The sequence below is a fragment of the Limulus polyphemus genome, unplaced genomic scaffold (assembly GCF_000517525.1).
Source record: "Limulus polyphemus unplaced genomic scaffold, Limulus_polyphemus-2.1.2 Scaffold3460, whole genome shotgun sequence".
NCBI classification, from domain to species: domain Eukaryota; kingdom Metazoa; phylum Arthropoda; class Merostomata; order Xiphosura; family Limulidae; genus Limulus; species Limulus polyphemus.
In genome coordinates this window covers 57231-66798 of record NW_013669070.1, presented here as the reverse complement: position 1 = coordinate 66798, position 9568 = coordinate 57231, and the positions used below count along the sequence as shown (strand labels likewise).

Below are 9568 nucleotides of genomic sequence, written 5' to 3'. Positions count from 1 at the left end.
CAAATGTACAACGTTTCGACAAGGTTTTGTCATCATCATTTGTCGAAACGTTGTACATTTGCTGTTATGTTAAACTTATGTTAAAGTTTTTTTCATTACCCATTCAAGCCGTCTCCAGCCATTATCATATAACATATATTCCTAACTCCCGTTAAGTTGTCAATCCCTTGGCTCCATTGGCCTCTTCTTGAGCAATAGCTTTAGCTGTGCTGCCCTCAGCTGTCCATAACTGGAGAACAGCCATCACAGTTTACCCTCCAGCCGGCATTTTTTCTCTATATGTCATCAGGTTATTACATGCACTAGTTCCTGCATTAGTTGATTTGGGTTAGGTGAAGCCAATTCTTACTTCTGACTGTTAAAACCTACTAAAATTTATAGTGTCTTTCCTTAGTGATTTCTTCCAGTTACAAGTTTAGCACTAAGTTTGGTACAACTCTTAAACCTTTCACCACATAGACGTTACTCACAACCTACATTTTCATGTGTTATAATTGCACTTTGTACTGAAACAATATAAGAAAATACATTCAGAAAACCACCTGTTTATTAAAATATTTCTTTGGAGTGTTAGAATCCGCTGATGTTTTCAGTGTCTCTTCTTAGGGACCTTCTTCCAGTTTCAAGTATAATATAACATTAAAAGAAAACAAGGGACCCTTTGGTCTACCTAGGCTGTCCAATCCACTAAATCAAACTAAACACTAAAACCTCAGAGCCACCTTTTATCATTCAATTATTTGTTAAACTTTCCTTTAAACTCCGTTAAATTAACTACATCTCACACACCTGAAGACAACTTCTTCACAAGGCCAACCACCCTGTTAGAAAAATATAGCTGTTTTAGCTGAAGATCACTCCTACCCTGCCAAAATTTATAGTTGTGTCCCCTAGTATTACAATTCTCAACATTAAATATGAAACATATAATAAACCAACAGTATTAAGTCCCTTAACAACCTTAAACATCTCAAACAGATACTCCCTAATCCTTCTTTTGAAAGCAAAACAAATCCAGAGGTTTTAACCTATCCTCTTATTACAACCTTTCCATCCTAAATATTACCCTACTAGCCCTTTTCTGACCCCTTTCCAACAATTCGATGTCCTTTCTAAGGTACAGAGCCGAAGACTGAATACAATACTCTAAATATGTCCTAACCAATGACCTACACAAAGATATTACAACCTCTATATGCTTGGATTCAATATTTCTGTAGATACAACCTAAAATCCTATTTGCTTGGCCACTAGCAACAGCACGTTGCTCCGATGACTTAGAAGTTCTGTTGAGCCAGAACAGCAATATCTTTTTATTCCATAGCATTTGAAAGTTATTCCCATCAAAATTATAACCACTGGCAATATATTCATTCAACGGATATCGAAGTTTAATGATGAACAATAGTTGGAAGGCAACAACAACAAACATTTGATACATGTGTGACAGTAACAAAAATTTAATTCTTCAACATTTAGGTACGTATGTATTCCATTTGAGCAAGCTATATTGAACTAGGTAAAATATTAGGTACAGTAAGTTACTAAATTTTCAACATTTTGTAAAGAAGAATTAAAATACGGAGTAAAAAAATTAAGTCAATTAAACATACAAAAACAAGAAAGAATAGGATAGTGCAACAGATATTATACAAGTTATTCAAAACAGATTTAATTGTAGCAAAGTTATGTTATTATTTAAAGTTGAGAGTTCATTTATAATCGATAAATTATTAAATCCTCCAAGCTCCATAATTCACATACGTTGAAAACAGCAATCATCCCACTTTGATAAAAAATTTCAAAGTCATCTCATCTGGATCATCCAATATTGAACTTTTAATTAAAGAAAGTTTATCTATTATAAATGAACTCCACACAGCCAGCAACACCTAAACGTTAATGACATCAACAAATCTAAACAATCTACTGACCGTTACTTCATCTATATATAGATTTAAATCAAAAAATTAAAGGTCCTAATACTGAGCCCTGAGGTACCCTGCTCGTGACATTCAATTTGTCTGAACTCCATTTATAAAAACCCTCTGCTTTCTTTCATCTAGCCATTTTTCTATCCAATGAGCCAACCTATCGCCCACATCTACAGAGATAACTTTTCAACAAGCCTTTTATGTAGCACCTTGTCAAATGCTTTCTGAAAATCCAAATATACCACATACACATCTGTACCCTCATCTATGTAAGCAGTAACATCTTCAAAAAATGTCAAAAGATTAATAAGGCTTAATAATGGGAGCATGGTGAAACCTCGCTGACTATCCAACAAAACGTTAAACTTTGTTATGTTACGACAGCGGAAGTCACGTGACGCTGGTAACACGTGATGAGTTTCTAGAAGATTCACGAAGAGCCGAGATGTACGCTTTTTGTATATATAGGACCGGTAAGAAGTGACGGCAACAATGGACTTGAGTTGCAGACAGAGATATAGACGAACAATTGAGTCAAGCGCGGTAGTAGGTAAAGTGCGTGAATCGTTCGTTGTGAATTATAGCGTTTGTTTAAGTTAAACTGACTGTGAAAATTAAGTGTATTGCAAAGTTGTATTGAGAAAGAGTAAACTAGTTTTATTTAAGAAAGGGCATTGTATTGCTGAAGTTTTTCGGAAAGAATGTATACGGAAAATTAACAAACGAACACACAGAGACGTAACAGTTATATGACGTTGCAAAACATCTTTTATCAGGCTTTCAAAACTCTCCCCACAACTGATATAAGATTAATAAGCCTATGATTACTGGGACAGTCTTTATATAATTTTTATCACCTACCTTGAAAAGAGGAGTAACATTAGCCAATTCCAATCTTCTGGCACCTGCCCACTATTTAAGGACTTAGAAAAAATAGCACCAAGTGGCTCACATATTCAATCTTTAACTTCTTTCAAAACCCTTGGGCAAATATTACCTGGCCCAAGAGCTTTATTGTTCTTTATCAGTTTTGTTTCCAGCTAGCAAATATCCAGGATGAAGGTATATTGCTCAACTCTTCGTTAATAAAAAACTGAAGAAAAAGTAGAATTTAATAACCCAGCCATCTCACAATCGGCAGATATTACCTTCCTGTATCATCCCTCAGAGGCCTTACTAACATTTTGCTACCTCTAATATATTTGAAGATATGCTTACTATTAATTTTTTACATTTTGGACCATCCTTTTTCCTGTATTTTTGTGTGTGTGATTTCCCTTTGACCAACTCTGTTGATATTAAATAATCCTCCAAATTTCCCATGATTGCAATCACTTTACATTTCTTATACAGAAAATTGAAGAAAGCAATATAACTTATACTTATATTGCTTTTCTTTAATTTCATCCTTTATATCCATTTTTAACTTATAGCAGTAGTTGTCCTCCAATATTTCTCTGATATTACTATCAATGGAATAACTGTTAAATTTATCACCTTTCACCATTATTTAATGCGAGTTATTTCTACTGTTAAGTCTGATTCACATGGTTTTCTTACACTCAACGAAACTATAGTATCAAAATGAGCATACAGCCCGGAAAAAGACGGTTTATGATCAACAGTTTTCTCCCATATCCGTTAAATTAAGTCTGAAAATGGGGTTTATTTTGGGGGAACCTAAGATACAGTAAAAACGTTTAGGTCCAAAATATTACTGACTATATAATTATAAACCTAAAAGTTAAAGCCTTTCTATAATATAAGGCTAGGCCTAACATAATCTCGAGTCAGTATTATACATTGATGACAAGTTTAGTTTCGAATGGTATAGGTATTCTGGTCTGAGAACTAATATTAATAAAAAAAAGTTTTGATTCGCGAAAAATGCCAATAATCATCCTAAAAATAAAGAAAAGGTAACTACTTTTGTATTCAAATCTCTAATAATACTTTTTGACACATGTCTGTATGTCCCTGTAGCGCAGTGGATAGCGCGTTGGACTTCTAATCCAAAGGTCCCGGGTTCGACCCCCGGCAGGGATGACATTAATAATTTTAGTTTTCTCTCTCCCTTATAAATGTTCAATGTAGAATAGTAAGTAATAAATTATTTTTATCGCTATAGATCAAAGTTAAATTTATAATAAAATACCGAAGTTTCTAAATGTATTTTATATGTCGATGTATTATGATTAATATCTTTCACTGGTAACGTTTAAACACAATCATTTATAGGAAACCCTTGTTAAGCTAAATAATTTTCATGTACTTGTTTTTCCTTAAATAGTAATAAAGATGTTTTTACTATTACAGTATTACAAAAATAACCACTGTTTTGCGATTTAAAAAATGTTCTATAGTAGAGCACGAGATTTGGGAGCTGGCGATCCGGTTCGAATCCGTGCAGTACCACAAAATATTTCCCGCACTTTAAGCTATGGATGCATTATAAGAGTAGCAGTAGATTCATCAACATGGATAGTGGATGATATGGTTATGCTGACTGACTGCCATCCTTCTGCTCCGTAGTTCAAATTTAGGTACTGTTGCAGATAGCCTTAGTAACATTTCCATACATATAAAATACAAATACGAAATACAAAGAACACAAGCTATATACTTTTTACTTGATAACACAAATACAAGAAACACTTATGGGAGGTAACTTAAGCCCACAACTTGCAGATCACTGATTATAAAAGACTTATACCCTTTGTCACTCTGTCGAGAACGCTTTCACACTCCTTTTTTGGTAATGCTTAACAATATACATCGTCGCTTAGCAACAGAACTATCACCTGATGTTCTTAGTGCAATTATGGTGTCTATGTTGAATGCTCAATATTCATGTTGATTTGTTAGAAAGGTTTGTTTTTTTATTCTTTCTTTATTTTTGTATAATTTTGGTGATATAACAGCAACATAGTTTAATTCAGAAGTTTTATGGCATTGAGTTGTAGCCAAAAGCAAAATAAAATTTACCAAGTAGTGTTTCAAATAAGCCTTACGTTACGTTTATGTATTAGGCTTAAATACTTAAATTAGACAACAAATAGGCCTACAATCACTAAGGCTATAGAGTCAGTGTTTAAAAAGTTTTAAGTGGTGAATAAATGTTAATTTATAAATATTATTTTGGTATTGTAACACATATATTACCTACTTGGCCTTAAAACATAAAGAAAATAAACGTTTATTACTACCAAATATCTTTTATCCTTTGTACAGCCGAATGAGTTGAAATGTGTGTCGGAATGTCTGCACTATGTTTTCTACTTCCTCACTTCGAATACAGTGAAAAGACTAAAGAGCGCTATTTAAGTTTGTTTCAGTTTCAGAGTGCACAGGTACTTTTGTTCACGATAACATTTCATTTTGCTGCGTAGTTTTTACTAAAAATGTGGTGATTAAGGAATTACTTCGAGACAGGTGAAATAAGTGAAGAGTAGGTACATTTTGGAGGTACAGACAAATTCGTTTGAGTTAAATTCTATAATTTTTGTTAGTCATTCAACAATGGTTTCCCGTCATTTTTGATGGGCTTTTATACTAGTTTTTATATATTCGAATATGAATTTTCATACAAATCAAATTTTAGCGAGAAAGCCTCAGTCACGCTTGTAGATATGTTAATAATATTCTTTTATCTAATTACCAAGATTTTCTTGACAGGCCAAACAAGTTTAAACACCAGAATTCACTCTGAAAAAATATTGAAAACAAACCCATCATCTGGTTTAAGATGTCAGCGTCGTTTGTTACACATTCAAGCTCAAAGCTATAATATAATAACAGATAAAAGTTATAAACATTCTATTTTCAAATACAAATATTCCAAGTAAGTTATATTACAATATGTATACTAATACATATATAATTTTACAATCCACCAGAATACTATAAAGACAAACAACACGTTACACACACTGACCTAAAGACGAAAGGGGGGAAGACTTTCGAAACGTCGTCCCCTACACTTGTGTCTGTATAACAGGCAGTTGCCGTCCATTCTACAAAGTTACATCATGAATACTCTGCCTAAACAATCTATTAACCTATCTATCAAGTTCCAAATTTTTATTTATAATTGTCTGTTTGATTTTTCCATTTTCTTTCTTCTTGTTCTTCTTTATATTTTTTAGCAACATTCTTCTTGATATACGTTTCAGTTTTCTATTTATTCCTTCCTGGTCTTCTCAACACTGTTTTATGCTTTCCATTAAATATTATATCTCTACGGATTCGAGTACGTGTCACCATCTTGAAGTTGATTCTTAATTCAATTTTATTTTCATAAAAATAATACCACTTCTGATACCAATGTTGGGATGATTTATATTGTTCGGTGGGTTTTATTTTTTTAATGGATGAAGAAAAAAAAGGAGTAACTGAAAGTCCAGTCACTCCACAAGTTCTCGATGTGTGGCTCAGCTGAAAGCTTAAGGCCATGTAAAGCTAAAATTAGGATTTTATTTTCTGTAGTGGACACAGCCCAAATAATCCATTTTGCAGCTTTGCACTTAACCACAGACAAGTTAGTCTATTTGATGATATAACAAAAACGTTTTATTTCTTCAACTGAGAAGTCTTGCTTAAACAACATTATCAATAAATATACTAAGTCTAACAAAATTTCCTCTTACTGACTGTTTTCGTATCTCTATTTCTTTGTCGAAACGCAAACTCAATATTAAAAGCACTGAACTAATTAACTCAGAAAACAAAGTTTAGAGACGGCTTGAATAGGTAACAAAGAAAATTTTATTAAAAGGTTAACATAGTAACAAATGCACAATGTTTCAACGAGGTACCTGATGATGACAAAACCTTGTCGAAACACTGTACATTTATTACTATGTTAAGCTGGTAGCAAAGTTTTTTCGTTTCCCATTCAAGCCGTCTTCAAGTTTTATTAGTCTCAAAGTGAGTTCCTCTTCATCAAATTTAACTAACTAAATGGCTGACAGGAACAGACAAACTGACTAAATCATGCACTGAATACTCGTTAACTGGCTATAACAAGCTCCCTCTATCACTCTAGCATAACTTGCGTTTTGTATATATAGCTTAAATTGTTTCTTAAAGTTCCAGACATCAATGACAGGCTCATCACGTTACGTTAAACTTCTTTATAGTTGAACAACAATACAAATTTCGAGAAACGTCTAGATTAACAAACGTAGGCTATAACATTACTTTAGTTAGTAGAGAAGATATTGTGCATAAACGTTACTGTGTTGTAAATAACTACTTGTTTTTAATATCCTTAATGTAAAGCAACATTAATAGGTTGTTTTTGAATTTAAGAACTGATGTGCTAGTGAGTGTACAATATATTATGTTTCAAAAAGGATTTAAGTCTTTCCGCAACCCTAACTGTTTCTAGTAAAAAATTTAATGTGGGTTCACACCTAAAGTAAAAGTTTATTTTATAAACTGATAAAACCCAGTATTAAGCTAGCACAGTAGCAACATGGCTTTTTCAATAAAAAAGAAACTTTTGTTATAAAACAACAAACGTTAATACTAGGAAATTTTGCTGAAATTCATATATTTATCATTCAAAAAAAAAAAAGTTTAAAAGGCATTATATTCATAAAGACTTAAGATATCTAAAGATATAGCCACTCCTTGAGCTTTTAGTTTGATGAAAATAGAAAAGCTAAATAGTGAGGAAAAGGGTATAAAAATATAAGTATGCGAAAATTTAAGTGTGGCTTTTGGATTGAAGTAGGAATTTATAATATTTCACAAGCGAATTTAAATAACAATAGGGTAAGAAATTATAGATTTTTATATAGATACACGTCTTAGCAGTTTCCTAGGTCACCGATGCATAACTAGGAACAAGGATTCAGTAGTTAAGAAAATTGCTCTTTAATAATAAAAAGTAAAACTGTGAACTCTGAATTGAGTTGTGCTCAGTTCACTGTCATCATCTAGTGGGTTTTCTTTAAGAAATATTTTTTCTTTTATTTATGTTTACGTTGTACTATAATTTATTTAAAATATTTGTGTCAAAACCTGTAAAAGATGTGATAAAAACAGACAGTCTCTTTTTTTTTTACATAGACCCAGCTTATTTATAAGAGTAATTCACCACAATAAGTTCCAAAAACAAAAATCTGAACTAATTCACAACAAAGATCTTAACATTAACAACTAAGATATCCAACAGTAACAGGATGCCAGGATGGTTCAAAATTTATAGCGACGTGAAAGACAAGCATCTGACCTGCATATAAAAACAAACCGTGCTGATCGGGCTTGTAAAATATTTCCCAAAATATGATAAATAGCTGGAAGGGTATGTGACTCCTTTTTATGAAGAGAAATAATTACATTATTAAACGATGCAGAGCGAAAGGATATTTTGAAAAAGGGAATCTTCGATTTTCCATATAGAAATATAAAAGTTCACAGAGCAGAAAAATTTAAGAGAACAAGAAAAAAGAAAGACAAACAACAACTCTGGAATCATATCTGAAGTCGTTCAGGACTGACGTAATTATTCATAAAATACCGACATGACTACAAAGAGAATCTTCTGACCCCAAAACCCATTAGTACTATTAATAAGGTAATAAAAATAATATGACTTTTATGATAGCCCACAATCCAAAGAGTTCACAAAATTCCATTACATCTCAAAATCAACGGCTGTTTTCACGAGAAAGATGATAAAAGAAACTGGAATTGGAACTCTATTCGAACACACAATCTACCATTTTCCGATGCTGCTTTAGTACTTTATTGTGCCTTTAGTGTACGTGTGTGCTTGGCTGCTTATGATGAAATCTTAACTCATAGAAACATTACCGCAGGATAATTGTTTAAAACAGGGAAGTAAATACAGTAGTATCGACAGGACAGTACGATGTTCACTACTAGTATATCGAACTTACTCATCGTTTTCAAAAGTGTAAGTGATATTCCATGTAATACTATATATAAATACATACAATCAACTATGATACCAACAATAAACACAATTAATTGAATCTATAACTAATTTATTATCATCACAAGGTTGCGGAATCCTCCAGTTTTTCACTTAAGGAAAGTTTAGTAAATATTTAACATTTAACTGCACATACTTAAAATAAAAAGGACATAATTCAAAATACATTTAATTCCGATTTTAGCTTTAAGTCTTCGGACTGATTTTATGGAAGGCATAACATGATCATTCACTATTCACTGACTATTCATAAATAATCCCATATAACCGCCGCGTTGTTAATTTTTTTTCCAAAAGAGGCTGTGAAATTCAGGTAGCAGTATTGACTCTATTGCTTTATATTTTACCGTTTCTTTATGTTTCCTCTTTCTAATTGATTAAGCAAAAACTACAAAAAAACAATTTATGAAAACAAGAACAACGGAGGAATTACCATTATTTAAACCACAAATTGACAAAAGAGTGCTGTGTGTGAATGTCCGCTTAGAATTGGTGAACTCATGGACCAATTGGTATCAAACCAATCGTGGAATGTACGCTTAGGGTCCCCCGAGAGGAAACATAAGGAGTCGGCGTTTGGATTTGACTCCTTATATCACTCCCAGGGTTCCTATGTTTCCTTGTACAAAGCTACACAATGGGCTATCTGTGCTCTGCTCACCACGTATAT

The 9568-nt window shown here is 32.6% G+C and overlaps 1 non-coding gene across 1 annotated transcript; it reads left to right on the top strand.

The window, feature by feature from the left end:
* Positions 1-3907: 3907 nt before the first annotated feature.
* On the top strand, positions 3908-3980 carry Trnar-ucu. Its single transcript has one exon. It is a non-coding gene; the product is annotated as a tRNA-Arg (tRNA).
* Positions 3981-9568: the final 5588 nt, after the last annotated feature.